The following is a 22,763-nucleotide window of genomic DNA, read 5'->3' as shown; positions in this document are numbered from 1 at the left end:
GTAATTATGGTAATATTTTGTTTCGTGCTAACGACAGTAGTAACTATAATGGAGGATCATACAACTCCTCGAAATTAGCTTCTTTCCTAATTATACTGTGAATCTATTAATATTAGAGCAAACAGCTGTCAGCTGATATGATTAGCATCAGATATGTTCACTGCCACTGTAATGTCTTCCGATATCATCTGAAAGTGAAACGGCCATTTTGTTTTATGATAGTGAACAAGAAAGGTCCGCAAATACCAAGTTGTAAAAAAGTTTCTTCAAAACATGTAATTAGTTTTTATTAAGCGAAACACTAAATCAGACTATTTGTGCTCTACCAACCACTAGTATCAAAGGCCGATATTTAACTTAAAAGAAAAATGAGCAGTAAATTTTTCCTTTTACATCCGTCCAAAGAAACCGTGCTCCATTTTAAGAGAGTCATACTGGTCAGCAGCCAGTACAATGCTTACAACATTAAGCCTACTCTATAGATTCTTTTGTTGTTGATTTTATGTAATATGAATATTAACTACAGGAAGTCATCACATCCTGACATTCGAGGTGAAATGTTCAGGAAGGTGATTTGGTTTTTGAAGAGAAAGTATAAACAAGTTAGTACTTATAAACCGTTACTATGTTGATGTCTGACTTATTTCAACGTGTCTGAACAGGTCTTTATTTTTAGCCCTTATTTAATACACTAGCACTCTTCTTGTTGGCAAGTATTTTTTTTAATCTTGTACTGCAAGTTTAAACTAGACACTTCAGGTGTTATTTCTTAAAAGTTCGATAGAGCAAAAATTGAGACGTTCTCCAACAAACTAAAGCAAAAACAGTTTGCAATTTGATTTGCGTTTTATTATGATTTTTAACCACTTTCGAATCACAGAACATGATTTTATAATTCGTTTGGAAATGCTGAAACCACAAGCCATTTTTTTTAATGATGTGTCTGGCATTTGTTTAAACAACGTTCAAATCGTACAATATTCACGAACATGCTTCACAAAATTCAACAACAGACACTTAAAGGTGTTATTACCAATGTTTTTTTTTGTTTTTTCTCACTTGCAACGAAATGGAATAACTTCTAATCTCCGATAAGGGCAGAGAGGGGCTGTCATAAAAATAAAAATACACCCGCTCTTTAATACAAATTGATGAACATCATTACAAGTTTTTATCTAAAAGTATCACAAGTCCCGATTTTAAAACCGTATCACTGAGGAACTATGGGTAAGTCTACAAAGTAATGATTATTAAGCACCACCTTCCCTTTCCACAATGTACATGAGAATATTAAGTTATCGAAAGCTTAACGATTCTCTCAACCTGATAGATTGCGAGGATCTTTACATGCTAACCATGGCTAGGACGAGAGTATGCAATGATTTTCTTCGGAAAAGACGAGTCTGTATTCCTCACACGGCAGATTAAACGACAACTGGAAAGAGAAGTGTTTTATTATAGATTGGGTCTCTCAACGTTACATAGGCTTTGTCTCCAAGCAGCATTTGACAAGGAAGCCCTTCCCCGCGTGCGTGCTTTCTGCATGACAAATGAGGCAGGACACTGAATCAATAGGTATAAGCCTAGTCAAATACTTCATGTTTTTATAATGGTGTTATCAAGTTACAATTCGGCTGCCATCAGAATGTAACCTCCGCCGACACTGCCTCGGTAGTGAACATTCCAAATCCACGCTTAAAGCTTTCGATAAATTGAAAGATACTGCTAAGAACGCATGAATAGCCATACCAGGAGAGTTACGTTTCGAGGAGTAATGGCGTCCCATTCCTAAGAAGCAAAATAGTATAATTTGGTCAGGCATATATTAGATTAAAATATGCGTGCAAAACAAACAAATGTTCTTAAAAATAAGGAAAAAAAACACTCAGAAACTTTACTGTATGAAGTAACTGTGTCAAACATATACAGATAGAATATCCCTACGAACGAAAAGTATACATAAAATTATTCCTAGAAAAGAACAAACAGAGCAGTGTTCTTAGGAACAAAAAGAAACTGTTATATGACGTTCTAATAAAACACAGATGGAAAAATTGTTCTTTCGAACGAACAACAAACACGGAAGATGTTCTTAGGAACAAAATATGTTCCGAGAGTGTTATATGACGTTCTAACAAACATGGCTGCCAGGTAATTTTTTGGAAAGAAAAAACAAACACAGAAGAATGTTCTGGAGACAAAACAGCGTTATATCACCTACAGAACAAATAGACGTTAATCAATTCACTTGTTGTCTATTTGTTAAAAGTGAATACGAGTTTAACGAAAGTAAGAAAAACTTCATCATTAATGATGTCGACTAACCTTCATTTTACCTGGATAAACAAAACGATGGGTAACAAATCACCGACTTCTTGTCTAAGCAACAGAATAGTGTTTTATTTGAAGGACCTATTTGTCTATAAAAAACTACTAGGTGTGCTCTTTTCTTGGAAATATTTGTTTTATCAATCTCAACAGCATCTTCTGCAAACACGGGTTATTAAATGACTAGGTCAGGGGTCCCAAGGTTCAGACTTAGACATCCCTAATTTACAATTTCTGGCCAGATGGGAAGAAGTCAGTTATCGCACCAATTACATATACGATTATTCTCAAACGATTCAAAGTATGACATGCTTACTAATTAGCCACGATGCTAATTTGAAATCCCAAGTAACTTCTAAAAGCTTAATTTAAATGTAAAAGTTTAAGAACAATAATAATATATATTTATTTATCCATGGTTAATTCACGGAATTTTCATATTTTTTTTATACGACAAGAGCGTACAAGTTGCTATAATTTCGGTTTCTACTGGAAATTGTCTAGGTTAATTGTTTGTTTTTGTATTCAACTTGTAGTTTGAATATTCTAAGTTCCAGAACAGAATACCATATAACTATTTTTCAATATTTCGAGTCCGTATCCAAATTTTTCTGAAACATATCCAATAAGATTCTATAGGAAGCATAATAAGCGTTGGGATACTTACAAAACACAGGCAGCCGCTTGTTCTGAAGATTCTCACTGATTACCAGTATACTAAAAGAGAATATAGTAAGCAGAGTTCATCTGTTTTCAGTTGTTCAAAACGTCAAACAGTGAAGGGCATTATAAAAAAATAAGTAATGAAACATAATACTCACCCAAATTAAATAAATCATTATTCATTCACATTATCCTTAGATAAATAAACATCACACCAATACTATAACATCTTCCTAAACAATGGCGGTGAGTAACCAAAGAATAGCGATTTCTCGATTCCTACTCTGTTATTCTAATTATTTTTGACGCCATGTATAAATAGTTTATTACTGCCTAGCAACGTAGTCCTTATTGACACTTCCTTAAGATTGTTCAGTTGACTGAAGTATTTATTACATGTATAAATAGTTTATTATTGCCTAGCAACGTAGTCCTTATTGACACTTCCCTTAAGATTGTTCAGTTGACTGGAGTATTTATTACATGTATAAATAGTTTATTACTGCCTAGCAACGTAGTCCTTATTGACACTTCCCTTAAGATTGTTCAGTTGACTGAAGTATTTATTACTCGCGCACTCTAAACCATTGACTCTTTGATCGAGGACTGGCTCGCTGTCATAGTGAACACTGTACACAATAAAATAGATATTCACGAACACCATCGACACCAGGATAAATATCCAATGAGGACTGGTTCGATGTAGTACTGATAAACTCCAGGATATATCAACTTAAGTTCGGTAGAAAACATGCTAGCAGTCCTACCAGATTTATTAAATTTTTCCAGAAATCTGAATCTATAATATTCGAAGGAGATTCTGATGTGTGTGGTGTACTTTACCATAAACAGCAACTTAATCCGGCTCTTGTCTAAGTGTTACTTTAGTGACACATCACGTGCAAACAGTATAATAGTATCAGCCCTTCCTCGAAGTTTAGACCTTTTGGAAAACTTAATGACTGTAAACAAAGTAGTAGGGGTTAGTCACACATGCATATATTCTGGACATCGTTGGGGACAACCTAGTCATTCCTTACTTAGCAGTAAAAGACTAGAAGAAAGGTAGCTAGTCAACATATCCTAACGCCAAACCTTGGGCTAGTTTTTTTAACCAACGAATAGTGGGATTGACGGTCAAACTATAATGCCCCCCTACGACAAAAAGATGTGTATATTCAGTGACGGGCATTTGAACCCCCGACCAGTTCTTTACAAATTGAGCGCCCCTAACAATCATGTCATTCTTTTACTAACAACGACCACTAGGTTTTGTTCCTTATTGCTGGTTATAGATATATTAGCAAGCACTTCAAAGTTTAAAAAAAAAATATCAGTATGGAGTTACGATGAAAGAATTAGCACAAAGAATAATAAACAGAAGTCTAGTAAATTTTAAAACATCCAAAAATTCGAACGCTTTCGAAACGGTCGACTTTTTTTTTTTTTAGAAGACTACAAGAGTTTCACGAAGAAGTTATGTGGTTCTAATGTAAAGGTGTACGTGAGTGAATACAACAAAAGCACAGATGCCTTGTTTTTAAAACTTGTTTCTCACATAATTTAGTGTTCTAACAAATTGTAAGCACGTTCAGAGTGCTTTCAAACCGTAGCATATAAAAATGTGCTCATTCACTGTTGCTGTTTTATACCTTTTTTATATAATTTGTTCAGTACAATTGTAAAATGCTTTTGTATCACCTGGTTCATTACTCAATACTTTTTGATTTTATCATTTTGTTTACAGCTTTACACTGTTTTATTTAACATCGTTCATACTAATATGTAAATATTTAGTAACATGTTTTATTGACCAGAAAAGTTTATATTAAGACTTCAATATGACCATTCGTTCGTCCAGTTTCTGTGATTTATCAGGTACCACCTCGTTCAAGACTTTTTTCTCATTCAGTACAATTTTGTTAACATTTTAAACACTTGTCTCTACAACACTATTCCTTCCTTAAGGTTTTAATGATTTCGCTATCATCGAAGCTGCTTCAAACTTTTATGTTCGTGTGAAGTGCTGAAATATGATAGCTTGACTAATTATTTGGAAGTAACCACAAAGCTACACAATAGGCTATCTGTGCTCTGCACACCACAGGTATCGAAACCCGGTTTCTAGCAATGCCAATCCGCAGACACACCGCTGTGCCACTGGAGGTTTATGACAGCACTCTTAAAAAATATATATGTTTTACCATTACTAAAATTAATATATCTGCCGGCACGAAATAATTTAAAAATATTGTAGCAATTCACTTACGGAATGCCCCTACCTTACTAAGCCTGGCGGTTAGGTGATAAATTATGTTTACTTATGTTGCGATCTCAAAGTACAGGAATAAGTGGGTATACAACTGATTCCATGTCTCCCTACTACAATCTGTATTTGGTTACACGCTGCTCTAGTAAATGACAAAAGATACAAGCTACCGCAAGGCCCGAAACTAAAACACAGTAACAACTCAAACAGGCAGAGTGAAAGAACTCAACACAACGATCAAAGTCGGTTATACACACATACAAAGCTTTCTATTGTTTTACTTGTTCCTTATCGAAACCCAAACTTGTTTTCCAACATTCTCGCTTTGTTATTTCAATACGTTTCACTTACGTACCAAATAAATTACGAGTGTAATATACACAGTGAATAGCAGCGATTCACAAGTCAAGGCTCGAACTAAAACTTCCCTATAAAAATAAATCACGGCATACTTTCCTTTCGTTAACATTTTTCGCCACCAGGGATATTTTAGGATTTCTGTTTTAATACTTTCTGAATATCACACGATTATATCTGGGGAAAAAAAAAAAGAAGCAAACTAATATATAAAACCGAAAACGGATGTACTTTTCAAACTTTTACTTGGGATGTTATGGCATTCGTTACGCTAATGTGCAGCAAATACGATAAATTACAAGAAAAAATGCACACTCAGGATTGCTACTCGAAGAATAAATCAAAGACGGGAAGGAAAAAACAAATGTAATTTATCAAACAAACAACAGACCACGTTGTTCTTCAAGACTGTCTTCACAAACTCACTCTTTAGTAAAATAAAAATTTAAGCCTAACCTTTATCTTTTCATGAAATACTCAATGCCCCTCTTAACCCTCTTTCCTGTATTTTTAAAATCTACTTGAATCTTATTGTGAATAACCAACGAAACTCTTTATTCACAATAAACACAACAGTGAAGCTACCAAACTGGCCAGTTTCTAACTTTCACATTTGCTATACAGGATACTAAGACGGATAAATGCTTTCCATATACATCGACAAAGGACAGAGACGGCAAAGTTATATATACCATAATCCAAAGCTACGTGTGTTACCGTCTATTCCAAAAATATACAGAGCAACAAACCTTCCAGTTCTTGCCAATTGTACATCTCCCGTACGGAGTAGATACTGACACAAGACCAAACCGGTACAAGCTTCTAGCCGTTGCCTACGAAGTCTTTACCTATGTAAAATATTTAGTACATGTTAACGACCTTACATCCCGATAATAAGGATGTCATAACTACATGTACAGCATGTGAACGAAACTAACAGTACATGTTGAGGGGTGAAATTAGGAATTATTTCAGTTATGAAAATTGCAATTGAGTTCTCATTTAATGTAGTTTGATGATATGAACAGCATCTAAACCACTATTGTGTTGTCATATCCCAGTCGATCCGAGAAGTACTAATATTGAGCGAAGAGCCATGTCGGACCTGGATAAGCAGATATGCGTGACTGACATGTTGCTGAACATTCTTCCTCACTTTCACTCCCAAGTTCTTGGGAATGTTATTTCTAATTTAAAAATATTTACTGATATTTCCAGTATGTACGGTCACGCAACACTACCGAAAGAAATTATATTTATCTAAGAAAAATGTGATATTTTTACCTACAACACATTGCAACCTGTTGGCCAGGAAAACACAAGTACCGTTATCTAATATAAAAGTTATTGTTCTTAGATTACACGAGAGATGGCACTATCATGTTTTGGCACGAGTTCCTCTGGTTTATTTTCACGTAAACACACGCACACATGTATTAATAAATACAGCATTTTGTATGTGTCGGTGTCTATTTTGAACAAAAAATCCCTGACTGATGTTTAGATTCAAAATGTAATGGCTACCTCTGGTCATTATATAAACTGATCGAACAGGAAGTAGACATAACTAGTGTTTGGATTCAAAATCTAATTACTACCTTCAGACAATATAATCATTCTCTTGTTTATTCACTATCTCTTATCCCACGTTTTCTCTATTTGCTTGTATTTAGAATTTTCACGCAAAATGAAACAAGCTATCTGCGCATAGCCGACCCTAATCTTGGACTGACAGGTTAAAAAGGAAGGCTATTGCCAATCTCGGTAAAACTTCTGCCTGATCGAAAACTTATTTGACTGTCACTAACCGTCCCTAATTTAGCAGCGTAACACTAGAGGGAAGACAGCTAGTCATCACCACCCACCGCCAACTCTTGGGCTACTCTTTTACCAATAGTGGGATTGACCGTAATTTTATAACGCCCCCAAGGCTGAAAGGGCGAGCATGTTTGGTGCGACGGGAATTCGAACCCCTTAACCCACCTAGCCATGCTGGGCCACTACTGGCCTTAACTGGTTCCAACCCACAGTTGAGAAACAGTTATAAACAGTTCTGTTTTCTCTCTATTACACTTCATCTTAGAATGCTGTCTCAGGCATAAGAACAAAGTTGAGTTTCTGTTCTATTTATAGCCAAATTTCAAAAATCTACGTAACTACTGGAGAAAAATACAACTAAAACATTAAAAATAGAAACGTACGAAGGAGTTTATGTATTTTTCTTACCTTTGAAAGTGATGTAGCGACGACTATTTTGCTCCTCCTTCAGCCATAATTTATAACGAGCCCCTCCCCCCAAAAAAAATAAATTAGTTTTCGTTCATCCCTAACGCTATCGAACTCCGCCAACTCTGCAAAACCTTATACACAGCAGTTAAACCACTGACATGTGATAATTCGTATTAAACAAAATATTTGTAAAAATACATAAATATACGTATTCTAAAATGTGTGTCAATTTGGAGATGACCCCCAACAACAACAAAACAGACGACCGATTATACACACAAATAGGGGTGTTTGATGAAAAACGAGCGAGTTTGCCGTGAGACCACAATTACTAACTGCGCAAGTACGTGCATTTTGAAAAAGGTTGCTGGCCTAGGGCGAATGACACAGTGAGACCGAAACGTTTCTACCCATGGTGTTGGTTCGAGATTCCTTCTCCTCGTATAAATATATGCGCGGATTAAAACTGCCCTGTAACAGTATACTTTAAAATTGACGTGTAAAGATTCACTTATAACATAACGTTAAGAAAACGTAAAACGTGGTCTCACGTCACCATGTAATCACCGAAATTTTAGACTGCACTTATATGTAATATATAAATTTAACGCATAAGGACTTGTGATACATTTCACTTAAAGGCTGATTCTTGGCTGGCATATTTAGTTCCCTTTTTAAAGCCACTTCTCTCACATGCAACTTCATAAGCTTTACCTCACTACAAGTTTATTCTCGTCCTGTATTATTAAACCAGTGTTTCGTTGTTAAAAGCTAACATTCAAATACAACTATTAGCTAACCACTCTTATACTTGTCTTTCGTCTAAAATTACTACTGGTTATTTTTACCCAACATTTTCTTGTTAAAAGCCTTTTCTGTATGTATGTGTGTGTGTGTGTGTATATATACATTGTAGAAAATAGTTTATGATATTATGTTACTAATGTGTTTTTCTAATATTACTTTAACCTTGGATTAGACTCTTAGTTTTAAAACCAGTTTTCACTTGCAGCTGAAACTTATTTTACAAGCTTATTCCTACACTCGCGTTACAAATTGTACCCACTCTTTCAGTGCCAGGTTTGTATTTAGATACAGAATAAGCAGACAGGTATCAATACTTCGTTACTTGTTTAAAGGGGGATACACTATTTTCATGGCGGTGCAAAATTCCATATACTCGTGGAAGGCCAATAGAAAGATACGTTTCCATGGCAATGAACAAATTATTATTAAATGTATGCTTTCTACATCTTTCTCTGAAGAAAAAAATCACTGTCAGTAATTCTTCTCAAAAAAAAAAAAAAATTAGTGATCGAATTAAAACTATGAAAGTTTTCAATTCCCAACCATTTTCAAGTGACCCCCCCAAAAAAAAATTATAAATAAGAAATCCATTAGTATCAGAAAATGCAGGTGTATAAAATGCTTATAAAAAAGTACCAGTGTAATAAAATTAAATTTAAAATTAACAGTTATTTGAAATATATACTTCTTGACAAAAATAAGTCAGTACGGGGGCTCTAAAAAATGTTTGCTATTCACTACTTATTTGAGCTAGGCCCTAACAAAATACCAAAACGTTCTGTTCATTTCTATAGCGCCTGTAAAACGAAAAAACAAAACAAGAAACGTTTAAAACATCCAAATAAATAAGATCAAAAATTGGTTAGAAATACAAGTTAGCTGCGGTTGATACACACATACACACAAAACAGCATTTCATATCCACCTTTTGTCTCTAACAATTCACTAACCAACAAGTTTTACGTGACTATATTAACTTCGATATAACGAATATATATATATATATATTTAAAACCAAAACACTTCAGTAATTTACAATCAATAGAAAAATTTTAACTTACAACTTTAGCCTAAAATCGCTTGAAAGACAGCAAAATACAAACCTCTGAATCTCCTTTCCGCTCCAAACTTTATAATATGCTTAAGTCCCCAAATGTTTTAGCATTTATTATAAATTTAACCACAGTTTGCTGAAAATGTAAACGAATGGTCGTACACAATAACTTTCGGCAAACGTTTTTTGTTTTGTTTTTTGTAATGTTTATAATTTTAAAGTCGACCTTTATGTTGATACCGCACATAATTAGCATCCCACAATAATCCTGTTCTTTAATTGGCTAGATTACGTGTGTAGAGCGCCGCATAGCGTAAAAAGACGTAAAATAAAATGATCACGTTATAATTGAAAAAAAAAAGAAAAAGTAATTTAATTAGACTCCAACAAATCGCAAAAAAAATCGCTTTAATTCGTGCACGAAGTTAATTTATATCCATCACCAACGCAATTCTTTTAATCAACTCGTAACGATAACATTTCGACACCTCGGGCATAGTATGCGACATTAATTTCTGTACACTGTAACTTTATATTGCACGCAAGCAAATCAAATTTACGCTTTCGCCATATTAATCAAACTAAAGTTGTATTTAGTTCTATAAGCAGAGGGCGAATAAACCCTTACAATAAGGCTACAAACCTCAAGCAAAATAACACTTAATACACTTAAGCCACAATCATGTATTCTACCTATTGAGATTCTTCTATCATTATAGTCTTAAAAACTAGGCCTTACAGGCTAACGAAACGTTTATAATTTTTCATTTTCTCCGACTTTTGTGCAAAAAATGCATGGCACGCCCTCTTACGGCGTCGTCAAATTACATTTACATTAGATTAATTGCATATGTGGTCTACAAATCCAGTATAACAATTGAAGCAGAAGAAATAATTTACAAGTGTATGAAATATTTAAGAATAAATTTAATGTTGAAATAAATATTCTCTCTTGAAGGGTGTAATAAGTATTAAAACCTCCGACATTATTATTACCCGCATAATCTGCCAACAATTAGAAAAGGACTGCCACATATTTTTCTACGAAGTCAGAGGAACGACGAATTTTAAAGGAATGTTTGGCTGAGTCAATAATGACGAGTTTATAATTTTCATTGTACTGTCTTCGACGTTGCTAAATTAAGAAATAAACTGAGTTCAGATACTTCAGATAAAAAGGAATGAATATGCTGTTCAACTTGTCAATTTATTTAGTCGTTAAAACTAAAGTAAACATGCTCAGTTTAAGGCACCGTGTTATATCTCTCAGTCGTTAAAGGTATTTTGACGAGATAAAAATAAATATGGGTATGACAGCCAGATTCACATTACAATTTAAATTATGCACTTTAAACTAGCTGAATAGGCTTAGACTTCAGATTTTTTCCCCTCCACTAACAATGAAGGGACCCATAGGTGCCCAAAGAAATATTTTCAGGAAAGGAGGGTGCAAACATTTATGTATGGTATCAGCTTTTACAGTACAAGTTAACAGACTAAAAATAAATAAACAAACTAAAATATTTAAGCATACATTTAATACACAAACACAAATTTACAGTTTTCAACACAAATTACTAAAAATGTTTAGCTCACTATAAGTTTAAGTTTACATCCTAACACAGCATTTTTTCCTGTGAAATATAAAAGATGGGTCAAATGTCCCCCATCTTGCAAGCGCCCCCGGAAGGGCCTGTATGGACAACTACTCTCAAGTTTCACTTTTGTGTTAAGAAAATATAAATTAAATATTTCTTCCAAACCAGCAAATAAATTGTTGGACGTCATGGACACTAATTGTTAAATCACTCTGAACTAAAGATATCCACCACAAATTAAATTTTAAATCGACAATTCGAACACCTCAATTGGATAACATATTCAGGAATGATCAGATGTTAAAAATCAAAATATACAAAAAATATTTATTTTTCAGTACTTTGAACAGCTTGTCTACCTAAATAACTCGTAAGAATAAATTAGCAACGTCACTATTATTATATATATTATTGAATTTCCTATACAGATATAGTATTATTTTTTTAAATAAGACATTTCACAACACCATGCATATATATAACAAACAGTCCATCACTATATGAAGCCTAGTTTTAGCCGTTATCTACGATTATATATATATTAAAAGATTAGAATTTGGCGAACTCGGTTTAACTTAGTGAATTGAGGGTATTACAACTTTAAAATACAGTACAGAACGTTTTGACCTTCCTAGGTCATCTTAACCTAAGATCCGTCTTAAGAATAGGTTTTTATTATTTGTTCTTATTTCACTGCGGTTAAAACGTAGACGTTTAAAGCTATTTAAATTTTCAGTTTTCTGATTATTACATAATGATGTAAAATAAAAGTTGGTATATAAATATAACTATTCGTTGTGATTTTTTTGTTCTCCCTACCATTTTATTTTTACATTAAACTTAATGCGACAAAAGTGGTTTTTAAATTACACCACGAATAAACATGACACCTTTCTTTCAACATTTCAGACCGATAAACATGAATTTGTGTATTCAAAACCCAGGTTGACAGTTATCATTGCGAGAACAACGTAAAATCCTTTATACAAGTTTATAAAAACTTGAACATGTTAATAACCTTGTATCTTCAATTCACGAAGTAAAAACTAACACCAGTAAAAGAAAAACAACAACAATAAAATAGAAAGTTATGTGAAAACTTATGATATTTTCAATTACGTTTCAGAACCTGTAATTTTCCGACTGCTTTGAGAAAACGCTTATCTGTTAAACTTGGACGTAATTGAGTTTTCTGAGGAAATTCCTGCAGTATTGAGGGCACTTACCGACACACAAACCTGGACGGCTGTATTCTCCTCTAAACCATTGGGTATCCAGGCAACTCTACAACGTGGTAGAGATTTCTAAACTTGCAGTAACCTGACAGATCTGACGGAATAGATTCAGTTAGACCACAGGTCTCGCTCTCAACTACTGGCCGGGTATTGGCAAAATTCAATACCTTGAACGAAGGGCTGCCTCACCCATTGAGTAGAAAGACTGCAATATGAGGAAACTTGCTTCCTTTACGAAGAAGCTTCTAACTAGCTCAGTAGGCCCTCACTTATTCCCGTACGCACGCTATTCGCGAACCCACCTTTTTCAACCGCTCTACCTTCCCTACACGAGGCAATGTCTAACAAAGACTCTCCCTTCTTCAGCTGCTGTACCGTCTGTTGGACGGTGCCAATTTCGAAAAGGGGTATGATAGAAGAATAGAAGAGGAGTAAACACAACCATAGGCTTTGGGGTCTTCGTTCAAATAATTTACATGAACGATATTGTTATCTTTGTTATTTTCTCATCACTTATAAATAGAAATATTCATAATAATAAGCTATTTTTGATTAACCGGATTCACCATGCCGTATTTTAACATTCGAAAACTATATATTTCTTACTAAGAAAATAACTGTCAGATTTTGTACATTGTAAGTAAAAAATACAAAATTATGACCCCAGACACGAACACTTTTAATATAATTTTCTTGTTACATTGTTTCAAATGTAGTCATTTCTGAAACTAAATAATGACCTAAAGTTTGATTACAATTCCTCCCCTTTCTCAAGGAATATAGCGAGAAAACGTGCTTTAATAATAATAATTGTACTACAACGTACAAACGAGTACGTGCGATAGAAGCTTGGTAAACGTAAGTGGTTAAGCTAAATATACCTTTTGGTTATGTTTACCTGTTTAATGCTGTTTCTACATTTAATCTTTCATGATATGAAAAGCGATTAAGGGAAACTACTGTTATTGCAATGTAATCAAGACAACCGCTGGACTAAAGGAACGTGTTATCTTACTTAGTCATTTGTGACGTCAACACAGCAAAATGGCTGTAGGCCTGAAACGTTGAAAGAGCCAGCTGAGGTTCTTATTTATGAATTATTCGAGAGTTTTATTGTGAAAAAAAAAACTTACTTAAATCGCTTGGTTGTTGTAAAAACTACGTAAAGGTGACTAGGAGCTTGGGAACCGTTAATCCTTACCCACCCCTATTTAAACCACAGGGACTTTTTGATGGTACATACGATTAAAACAACCAAGTTGCGCGTCTGCCAGCAAAGTAAAACCAGATTGTAAGCACTTGAAAATACAACTATTGATAAGCATAATACACGCTTCTGCCTTTACATTTAACGTTCGGTGTTTTCTGCCTTGGGTAGTAATACTTAACGTTATGATATTGATGCTTTTTAATATAGTCGCGCGCGTTCGTTTTCGTTATACACATGCAGATGAAATACATGTTAATTTTTTAACGATATGATAAAACAAAAACTCATTCCCTCAAAAGTGGTTTACCCATGACTTTTTGTTTTGTAAATACGGTCAATTGAAAAGGTTTCTCATTTACAGAACTTTTTCATTATTCGGTGAACCACTACCTAATACCAAGAACCACCATTAAGATAGGTCAAATGAACAAAGAGAGAGATAACGTGGTAGTTGTATCGGTTTAAATTTATCTGTCCTCAAGCCGAAACTCAGAATCAGATATAACCGGCGTCGCTCAGATTTTTTGTTTCTCTTCGCCTCGCCCTTGGTGGTGACTCTTTGGCAACCTAAATATTTAGAGCCCGTGGGAAAAGTTAAAAGTTAGAAAAAAATGAGTATTAAATAAAAATTGAAAACTGTTAACTACACTTTCAATACTTGATTTGGTTAAATTGTATTAAGTTAATTTACCGAACTACGAGTATTCTAGATGCTATTTATATTTTTGCCTTTTAATAACAACGACTGTTATGGTGTGAAATAGATTAAATAAATTAATTATAATAATTATTATAGTTCATTTAAGGCTTGTTTAAGTCAAACTTTAGGTAAAAATTTAAAACGCGTTATTATTTAATATTATTTCTAAAATACATTGTATATGCTATTGTTATTCATTTGTTTGATTACGACAGATGGTTAGAAGCTGCACGTACCACATTGTAGAAACAGGAAAAATATATAATTCACTAAACGTATGTGTGTCTACAGTGCCGTAAGAAGTGGTAAGGTCAGTCAGGCCATGACCTAATCACTTTTCCATGCCATGTATAACTGTTTGTTTTTGAATTTAGTCTTACACTGTTAAATTAGGGATGGCAACTAATTATCATCACCCACTGCCAAATTTTGGGATACTCTTTTATCGACGAATAGTGGGATTGACTGTTACACTATAACGCCCACACGGTTGAAAGGACGACCAAGTACATTACAACTTATGTATTAATACTCATTTCTTTTAATTTAATACATTAGTTTGTGTGGATGCAGTATTTGTATTTAAAATGGCTTAAGATTCAACTCATAATATTAAAGTTTTAAAACTTTTATGGGGGTCATGCCCCCATACCCTCCTATAAATTACGACGTGGCCTGTCCATTCGAAAATTGCTTTCTTTCTACGGCAATGGTCTGCAAAGAGATTTATAACGAATATTATAGTTTTAAGAGCAGCATGGATACAAAGTAGAAACATTTGTTTCCTCAAAGTCACTAGAGCAATCACGCACGTTATAACATTATTGGTATTCACTATTACGCAGCGTGTAGCTGCCATGAGATTTATCCCGCTGTTATATGATATCAAAATGGTTTGTTTTTCATGCTAGTGCGTGTGCACTTATACTGTAACTATGCATATCAAACAGAACTGAAACATTGTGGTATTGTTCTAATGACAACAATAAAAATATAAATGGCGTTTAATCTGCATATTAATATATCATGGATTACATTACGAAACTTTCCTATTAAGAACTTCTGGTACTGAAGAAAATACTTGTGGTGAGCTGCGCATAGCCTTCCCTAACTTTATACTGGTGGACTAGAGGGAAGTTAGTTAGTCAACAGAACCACAGGCAATTATTGACTTTCTCTTTTCTTACTTCCCCCAGGGTCACAGAGGTACGTCTACTGACTTACAGTGCTAAAAACCGGGTTTCGATATCTGAGGGGGGGGGCAGAGTACAGGTAACCCATTGTGTAGCTTTGTGCTAAAATTTCAAACAAACAATAAAACTCGACACGAATATCTAAGCCAGTAAATGTTTGTCCTTCGGTGTCACAGTGGTATGTCTGCGGACTTATATTGCTAGAAACTGGGTTTCGATACCCGTGGTGGGCAAAACACAGACGGCCCTTTGTGTAGCTTTGTGCATAACAAAATAATCTATTCTGACCGATCATTGGGTTTTGACTCTCACCCTTATAGCGCGCCCATGGCCCAAAACTGAGGAGTGCGTTTGCGAGGCAACGAGTGACGAACACTGAACTCTCGGCTTTTTAGTTCTAACACGCTAACCACTGACCGCGCCAGACCCAGTTGAAATGTATGTAATGAATTCTTCTTCAGAAGAAATTTGTACCATTGTATTAAGTTAAATTTTAATACACTTCACTTGTTCAATAGGGACTCGTATTTAGTTAAGATTAATACTCTCTTCTTGCTCGATGGGGACTCGTATTAAGTTAAGATTAATGCACTCCTTTTGCTCGATGGGGACTCGTAATAAGTTAATATGAATACCTTCCTCTTGCTCAATGGGGACTCGTATTAAGTTAAGATTAATACACCCCGCTTGCTCAATGTGGACTCATAATAAGTTAAGATTAATACACTCCTCTTGCTCAATGGGGACTTATAATAAGTTGAGATTAATACTCTTCTCTTTCTCAATGGGGATTCGTATTAAATTAAATTAATACACCCCGCTTGCTCAATGGGGACTCACAATAAGTTAAGATTAATACACTCCTTTTGCTAGTGGCTCTCTCAAGTTAATCATGTTTTCGTTGTAATGTTCTTACGTTCATAAATTTTATTTGCAGATTTTTGTTTGTTTGAAGTTAAGTGCAAAGTTACCCTGTGACCTGGCCATCCCGATATCGAAACACGGATTCTAGCGCTGTAAGACCGTAGACACTTCGCAGAGCCAATTGGGTGGCTTATTTGAAGACGTTGTGAAAGCATTTAAATTACGGGATGTAACCTCGAAGCGACAGAAACTCATTCCTGTCCACTGTTGTGTTATATCACTGAGAAACAAGGTCATTTACATTACTAAAGAATGGGATAACACAAAACTGCTTAACCTCAGCATTCTATTATTTGCCAGATTCCAACCTCGAATTACACACTTTATCCTAATGATCTGACTGGTTTAAATTCATATTATTTACAGTATTGCTTTGAAATAGTTCTACGCTTTTCAGACCATTTATATCTGTAATTCTTGAATATTTAAAACTAATTATACTAATCTAGAATTTCAGAACTGTAATTAGCACCTAACGTTCGTCATGTTTTCTCATCTAGACTTCTAATTCTTACAGTTTCTTTCTCAGATCTCAGACACATTTAACTCCTACTTTTAATTTAAAACCGTATTTTCCTAATCCCTACAGGAACTAATACTTCTAATTTCTTTCTCACATTCTTACATATCGGAAACATTTTGACTCCTATCTCTTCTGCCGTATTTTTCTAACCGGCAGGATTAAAAATATTTCTAATTCTTACAATTTCTAATCTATAGCTTCAGAATAATTAATAATACTGATCACTTTAATAAATGCTCGTATCTCATCCTTAATAAAATGGTTTATGATAAACCTAATAGTATTAATCTCTCCGTCGGTGAGCTCAGCAGATAGCCCTATGTGGCCTTGCTATAAGAAAACACACATTAATCTCTCCTAAATCCAATAAAGATCTGTTAAAGTTTGATCTAATAGTTTTAAGGGTTAAAGTCGAAGGTATAGTGGATCAAAGATGACGATCTTGTGACCCTGTGTGACTAAAAGTATTCATGTAACCGCAGAACAAACTACATTCGTAGACTGGTATTTTATGCTATTGAACTTACATTTTTAAAATTTTGTCGTTTACGAATATGAAAATGGTTTTACGTTTAAAACAATGACTTGACATGAAAAATGTATACAAGTGTCATAATTATATTATTAATGAAGTGTAGATGTTACACCAACTATTGACAGATATAAATTGCAGATTTGTGTTTCAGATTTGATAGTTGGTTTTCTATAAATGTAATTCATAAATTTTTGGTAATTATAAACCAATTAAATGTTTAAATAAACCCGGCATGGCCAGATGGTCAGGGTGCTCGACTCGTAATTTAAGGGTCGCGGGTTCGGATCCTGTTCCCACAAAACATGCTCGCCCTTGGAGGCGTTATGATGTCTTGGTCAATCACGCTATTCGTTGCTAAAAGAGTAGTCCAAGAATTGACAATGGGTGGTGATGAGTAGCTGTCTTCCCTCTAGTCTTGGCCCGGCATGACCAGATGGTTAAGACACTCGACTTGTAACCTGAGGGTCGCGGGTTCGAATCTCCGTCACACCAAACATGCTCGCTCTGTCAGCAGTGGTACGTTATAATGTGACGGTCAATCCCACTATTCTTTGGTGAAAGAGTAACCCAATAGTTGGTGGTGGGTGTTGGAGACTAGCTGCCTTCCCTCTAATCTTACACTGCTAAATTAGGGACGGCTAGCATATATAGCCTCGAGCAGCTTTTGCGGAAAATTCAAATTAAATCAAACCCTCTAGTCTTACGCTGCTAAATTAGGTATAACTAGCACAGATGGCCCTCGTGTAGCTTTGCGCGAAATTCATAACTAACAAACAAAGTAAGCATTATTCGAGAATAAGATGACACCCCAGCACAATACATAAATAAACACCAGTATACTGACAGCTATGTTGAATCTCTCAAAGAAAAGGATTCGATATGGTCTTCTGTTTAGCATTCTAGATTATGAATCCAAGAATTCATGGTTCACAAACCGCTGCTGCAAAAGCACATTCCACACTTTGGGATCAGAGTAACAGTCAAATCACCTTTTTCGATTGGACAAGAGAAGGTTAAAAAGTGCTGGCTACTGTTGGTTAGCATGCATTCTCTCTAGACTCTCAAGTGAAAATAGAGTTAGCCCTTGTGTAACTTTATTCGAAATTCTGAAACAAGCAACTCACATGTATAGACCATCGCGATTAAAACTGTAACAGTCAGTATTATTTTTACAATGTTTTAACTCATAATTCATTGAGGGATAACGATCAGTGACCATATATCATTCATTGAGGGATAACGATCAGTGACCACATCATTCATTGAGGGATAACGATCAGTGACCACATATCATTCATTGAGGGATAATGATCAGTGGCCACATATCATTCCTTTACACTAGCTCCTCTTCATATTAATTTTAGCAGCCATCGGTTACACCTCAGTAACTGCACACGGGATATGCTTCCTAATTTTTTGTTTCAGTTCGTGACATAAACAGCAACTGACTGATTTTCATTTTCAAGTTCTATTTAACACATCGTCTCTTGACCCATGCTAATTTTAATAAACCAAGGAACAGGAAAATTATTTGTAGCATCCTTCATGTGTAAACCTAGAAAACGATCTGAGTAAATTTTTACAAGATTGAAGAATTTACTTTTACTGTTTTTCTTCTCCCCATCTTTTATGGAAAGACGGAAGGAACCAAGCTGTGGTGAAGATAGTGTACTTTGGGGGAAGAAATAATTGTGGGTGTTTGTTATGAACATGTCACTGTAAGTTAAATTAGACACCAGATATAAAGGGGTTCAAATTCAAGCAACCTGAACTTATGGATTTAAAAAAAAATCTACAGATGCTTGGATATAAGAAGACAGTAGAGTGGCAAGGAAGAATACTAAAATGACGTCCGATTGCCTGAATATCTCCTCTTAAAGAGTAGATAACATCGTCATTAATCTGTCTCTGTTTATTATGCAGATCAGATATTGTTTCTGGATTTAATCCATTTTCTTAGTTCAATCTGGGACAGATTACGTACTGTTTGTGGATTTAACTTTTTTTTTATTCAACCTGGTAGAGATTAGGTACTGTTTCTAGATTTAACCCGTTTTCTTGGATCAACCTGTTATAGGTCAGGTACTGTTTCTGGATTTAACCCATTTTCTTAGATCAACTTGGTGTAGATTAGGTACTGCTTCTGGATATAATCCGTTTTCATGGTTCAGCCTGGTATAGATAAGGTACTGTTTCTAGATTTAACACGATTTCTTGGTTCAGATTACACGTTAAAACTTGACAGAATAAATAAAATAATACAACTTGTTTGTATTTTGATATTGAGTGCAGTGCCAGTTTCAGGGGAGGGAGGAGCAGTGATGTTTAGTGTGAGGCTAACTACAAATTGGCCTTCGGGCCATTAACTTCAGTGCAGGTTCTAATCTCACGTCAACCTTTCTGAAGAGAAAATCGAAAATATCACATGGAAGTTCTTAGCTGTAGTAATTAATTGTAGCTAATCCAGTTCTCAGATGGAACGACAAGAAGACATCATACGAAAGAATGAATGATTCCCGCTGTTCAGTAGTGGTCACATGTCCTGGTAAACCGTTATATTAAGATATTACATTAAGCAAAGTAAAGCTGACAAGGAATCTAACTGTCAAGAAAAGCAAAAGAGGTGAAGGGGAAAAAGGATTTGACGAAACCACATTTTTTTCTCGCTTGGAAAGTTGTGGAGAGTGAAAAAAGTTAATTAACCGAAATATAATTAAGTTTGGATGAGAAAAAGTCTGCATACAGTTGTAATTCCTACCGTATCCAGATACATGAGATTAGTCGTTGGATTTTTGTTACTTCCTAGTCAAGTTTCCGTGTTTGGTGGTCCGACATGGCCAGGTGGTTAAGTCGCTCGACTCATAATCTGAGGGTCACTTGTTCGAATCCCCGTCACACCAAACATGCTTGCCCTTTCAGCCTTAGAGACATTTTAATGTTACGGTCAATCCCACTATTCTTCGGTGAAATAGTATCCCAAGAGTTGGCGGTGGATGGTGATGACTAGCTGCTCTCTCTCTAGTCTTACACAGCTAAGATAGGGACGGCTAGCGTAAGATAGCCTTCGTGTAGCTTTGCGCGAAATTCCGAAAAGAATCAAAGAAACCTGGTCTGATTTTTGCAGCTGAGAAATAATAATTATCTCACTCCCGTTCCCATAAAAAATGTTATTGATAGCTTTTCTCATTACACGAAAGTGTTTATGTAATTTGCTTGTCTGTTCTATTTAGAATATTTCCTTATAAACAATGAAGAGTGTATGGTAATAATATGCTTTCTTTATTTGTCTAGATATTTTGTGTAAAACACGGATTTAAATTCAAGTGTTGTTTTTTTTAATTTCGCGCAAAGCTACACGAGGGATATCTACGTTAGGCGTCCCTAACTTAACAATGTAAAACTAGAAGGAACGCAACTAGTCATCACCACCCACCGTCAACTCTTGAGCTACTCTTTTCCACATTATAACGCCCCCACAGCTGAAAGGGCGAGCATGGTTGGTGTGATGGCAATTCGAACCCGCGCACCCTCGGATTATGAATTAAGTGCCTTAACTACTTGGCCACGTAAGACCGATTCAATTTGAATTGAAAATACTGTATGTTCGTACTCGACTAACCACCAATTCTGATCCTGGTTATTTCTATTGCCAAGTGTTTCATAACTACGGGTATAACAAGTTATTTTTATGTAAAAAAAAACAGGCTTATATAGATAGAGAAAGCATTATGTAGAGGAGCGAACAACGTTTCGACCTTTCGTTGACATCAACAAGTTTCCTCCACAAACCGTAGAAAACATTATACGCACACACCTAGACAGAAAGCAAAATCAACCAACAAAAGTAAATATATCTCACGAATCAAAAAGTCATGAAACCATATACTGCTGCATACCATATATTTTCGACATTAGCAGAAAAATAATCAACATTTGGAAAAAACTAGCAACAAAATATGACATTTTAGTTAATACCAAATTTATTCTAAAACCAAGCACAAAACTAAGGTCTATGCTATGTAAAACTAAACTGACAAACACAACAACATTATTTATAAAATACAATGTGATAACCGCCACGACTTCTATATTGGAGAAACAAGGAGAAAAATGGAAACCAGATTCAAAGAACATAAAAAGTCACCTTCACACGTTTTCGAACACTGCAAATCAAATAAACACAACATAACCATAGAAAACACTCAAATACTAAATAAAGAAACAAACATAAACAAACGCAAAATTAAAGAAGCCTTACTTATACAACAACTCACGCCCAAAATAAACCAATACAAAGGACCACCTTTATACCTATATTAATAAATATAATCCAACATCTAAGCACGCCCTCTACATTCCTACACTCAATTTCACAACCGCCTTCAAACTGACCAGCTATCGATCAGTTACCTCTTTCTTTCTTTGTAAACCTGACGATGACTGAAGAAGGTCGAAACGTTGTTCGCTCCTCTACATAGTGCTTTCTATACCCATACCAGCCGTTTTCTTTACATATATAATGTTCTATACAAGTGGGTTTTCTCGTCATCACAAGTTATTTTTATATAGTGTGTGTGCAAATATGAATTTATTTAAAGATAAGTGACTGATTTATTTTCTAGATTGTTTATGAAAACTCCAAATCACTTCAAAATAAAAATTGTAACGTGGAATGAGTTAGAAAGTTTTTGTTTTTTTTGCAATCTACCAAGAATTTGTGTCTCTCTGTAACATAGTGTTATAATATTAACTCTAACCTGTTATAAGTTGATAATATGCTTTTAACACTGAACTCTTTCCATTTGACCATGTGGTTTTAAACCTAACTTGTTACACTTTGCCTATGTAAGTTTATTCATAACCTTCTTTAACACGATCATACAGTTTTAACTCTAACCTATTATATTCTGACAATACAATTTTAGCCATAAACTACTACAACCTAATTTATCAGTGTAAGACTAGAGGAAAGGCGGCTAGTCATCACTAGTCATCTCCAACTCTTGGGCTACTCTTTTACCAACGAATAGTGGGATTGACCATAACATTATAACGTGCTCACTACTGAAAGGGCGAGCATGTTTGACGTGACGGGGATTCGAATCCGCGACTCTTGGATTACAAGTCGAGCCCCCTAA

The 22,763-nt window shown here is 34.9% G+C and overlaps 1 pseudogene across 1 annotated transcript in view; it reads right to left on the bottom strand.

The window, feature by feature from the left end:
* Positions 1-12,886, bottom strand: part of LOC143228534 (uncharacterized) — a 139,623-nt pseudogene extending 126,737 nt beyond the window's left edge. Inside the window, exon 1 of the transcript XR_013015347.1 lies at positions 12,532-12,886. The product of XR_013015347.1 is annotated as an uncharacterized LOC143228534 (transcript). The remainder of the gene's footprint in view (positions 1-12,531) is intronic.
* Positions 12,887-22,763: the final 9,877 nt, after the last annotated feature.

The sequence above is a fragment of the Tachypleus tridentatus genome, chromosome 10 (genome assembly GCF_004210375.1).
Source record: "Tachypleus tridentatus isolate NWPU-2018 chromosome 10, ASM421037v1, whole genome shotgun sequence".
Taxonomy (NCBI): domain Eukaryota; kingdom Metazoa; phylum Arthropoda; class Merostomata; order Xiphosura; family Limulidae; genus Tachypleus; species Tachypleus tridentatus.
The sequence above is the reverse complement of the archived record's forward strand: the minus strand, read 5'-3'. Positions and strand labels throughout refer to the sequence as shown.